This window comes from Theobroma cacao, chromosome 3, assembly GCF_053813885.1.
Source record: "Theobroma cacao isolate CCN51 chromosome 3, ASM5381388v1, whole genome shotgun sequence".
Classification (NCBI taxonomy): domain Eukaryota; kingdom Viridiplantae; phylum Streptophyta; class Magnoliopsida; order Malvales; family Malvaceae; genus Theobroma; species Theobroma cacao.
Window position 1 is genome coordinate 5,159,538 of NC_142641.1, and position 3,070 is coordinate 5,162,607.

Here is a 3,070-nt window from a genome sequence, read left to right on the forward strand (position 1 = left end):
TTTTTGATCCCATTTGACTTATTAGAGTATGATTTGAGTATTGGAGTATGATTTGAGGTTAAGAAGTGAAAAAAAAATTTTAATTTTGGTATTTTTCAGAGCATAAGGGTAAAATGGTAATTTTACCATCCCAGTGGCAAAATTGTAATTTTACACCACCATGACATTTGTCAAGCTCCACAATTCTACCTCTTATTATTTTATGCTATGGATAAATATTAGAGCATTTGTGGTGGTGAGAAAAGGCTTAAAAATTAAGTTAAAACAAGTAGACCAATAAAAAGATGACATGTGTCAAAAATTTAATATTTTTATATTGCCATTTAAAAACCAGCCCATACTCTTCCACTCAGCATTTCAAGGCCGACCAGCACCTGCAGAAAAGAGAAGAAAAGAAAAGAAAAACCCTAGGGAGGAAAAACTAAGGAAAAATTGTTGAATTTTCAAGAAATTGATGACTAAAGGTAAGATTTTTAATATTAAGCTTGAAATTCATCTTGCCCATGCATTTTTTTCCATTTTTCATGAATTAAATTCAAGTTTTCATGAGGGGCAATATGCTGGCCAGATTTGGAGAGAGAAAGTTGGTGATGAATTTAGTTGAATTTCAAGGTAACTTAGTGTTTTTAGGTGTTTAGTAACATTTAGTATGAAAATTAAGCAAGCAATCCACATGCCCATTTTAGAACCTATCTTGGGTGAAATTTATGGGTGAGGATTGATGATGAATTTGGTTGTTTTTCATGCCATTTAAATGTATTTAGTGCTTAGGAATACCGGAAATCGAAAACGGGTACCAAAAAATTTTACTCCCGTTGTTGTTGGCAATTTGCACCATAATGAGAGATATTTGGTAATTGCACTTAGAACAGACTTGTAGTGAAGTTTGTGGAATTTTGGGGAGTACTGGAAGTGTAATAAATTAATTGGAATCGAATTGGATGTTTAGACCGATTAAATAGTGCATAGTGCGCGATAGGCCGAACACCTCCCATTTCATTGCATGCATTCATATAGAACATAGAATAGTTTTGTAACGATTTAGCATAAGCATATTAAATTTCCCGTTGCACATTATGTATAGGTGGTGAGCCCTCGAATAAGGGCAAAGGTATTGCACCCGAGGATCAAGAATAGGAGTGTTGTTAATTCCCGTCAAAGTGAGTAACCACTGTTCATCTTATCTATCTAGAGTATTTTTACAATCGTTTTTATGATTTTAAGAATATTGAACCTAAATGAATTTTATGTTTAATGACTAATAATTGATTTAAGGAATAAGGTTTATGACTTATTTTACAATTCAATAATGTTTCTGAAAATGTGAGTATGTGGAGACCAACTTTTGATGTTGCTTATATATTTAAGTTTACGTACCTATGTCTGGAATTGATGATTTATGAACTAATACGTGATGACATATGTGGCTGGGATTTTGGGTTGTGAAATATATAAACTGTTTGTTTTCCTTTGACAGGCTGGGTAGTATTATGTTAGCCACGTTATGCTGTCAAAATTTTATTGATTGGTGGGTTATTTAATTAGCCATTGTAGTAGGCGGGTTTCCGTGGACCAACCTATTAGAAGGGCACGATAAATCCCGTTATATTTACCTTAGTATGAGAGGCGCGAAGGATATCTCCTAAGGTATGATAGAGTTCACTTCATGCCGAACCACCACTTGAGGATGAACTCTGCCAACGCCAAGGGATGGCTAAATTATGTTTTTATGAGTAGTTGTTAACTTAATAACCTTGGTGGACTCGGTTGAATGCCTCGACCAAGGTATCACCGAGTATGATATTTGGCATGAGCCAAGTTTTTAAGAAAATCATAAGTCGTGATGTGTATTATAATGAAATGTGTTGTTTTATATGATTTGAAACAAGTACAAAATGTTGTGGATTATGGTATGATGAAAAGTTAACTGTCTCCATTTACTCGGCTTTAGATGTTAATGACGAACTTTGTTTACTCACTGAGTTTATGAAAACTCACCCTTTCTTTTTTAACCATTTCAGGTTCAAGATAATCTGTAGGCAGTCGATTTCATCAAGGATTTCTTTTGGACTTACTTCCTTGGAAATCGTAGGTCTACATTCTTGCATACTTTTGGTTATCTCGGGGTCCATATGCCACTGTAGGATAATTTTGAATACCTGGTTTATTGTTTTACTATGTGTATGAATTTATTTTGTTCTAACGCTACAAAACTTATTTATGCATAGTTCTATAAAAATTGTTTTATAAGAAAATAGAATATATTATCGAATATTTTTATTTAGTCTAATTAGTCAACTTTTCACTCCAAATGGATGATTTAGATTGCAAAAATTTATTTTTAATCGAAAATGGATATCTTTCTACCATACGTTGTATTTTTATCAGGTTTCGAAATTTTTAGGTAAAAATGACCAAAATACCCTTGTGTGGTCAAAATTTTATTTTGATTGTTTTCGATCTAAAATAATTTATATTCTCTTAAAACTCGATATTTAGTGACTATTGCTCACAGGGGAAGTGGAAAACTAATGCAAAGGCCTTGCGAGGTTTCGGTTGACATACCGAGTAATGAATGATTACAGAGACTTCGCGGCGGTTGTCACGGGCTAGAAGGGAGTGCCGGGTCGTGACAATTCATGTGGTATCAGAGCTTTTGGTTTTAAAGTTATTTTAAAAATTGCAGTGTTATTGTGGCCCCAAGGTAGATTAGATTGAGTTAAATGCATATAGTTGCATATAGAACTTAAAGTCATCTAAGTTTGTTCTGTCTTTTCTTATAGATCATCATGCCTCCTCGACGTGGACGCCCATCTCTCTCTAGACTAGTCGAGAGGGGAAGAGGTCGTTCTCAACATAATCAGCCAGATCCTGTAAAGGGGGAATCGGCTGCGTCTACTCTTCGAGCAGCACCTGCTACTGAACCGATTGAGACTTCTCCACCACCTACCAATATTTCTGGTGTCCCTACCATGTCTCCTGAGGTAGTACAGGTATTGGCAGCTTTTCTTACTACTATTACTAGCTAGGCCCAAGCTAGTCAAGTTCCTCCTATTGTTCCTCCGACTGT

The 3,070-nt window shown here is 35.0% G+C and overlaps 1 long non-coding RNA gene across 1 annotated transcript; it reads left to right on the forward strand.

Annotated features, from left to right (window-relative positions):
* Positions 1-359: 359 nt before the first annotated feature.
* Positions 360-2,094, forward strand: LOC108663857 (uncharacterized). The gene is made up of 3 exons (XR_016025085.1): positions 360-464; positions 1,085-1,160; positions 2,022-2,094. It is a non-coding gene; the product is annotated as an uncharacterized LOC108663857 (long non-coding RNA).
* Positions 2,095-3,070: the final 976 nt, after the last annotated feature.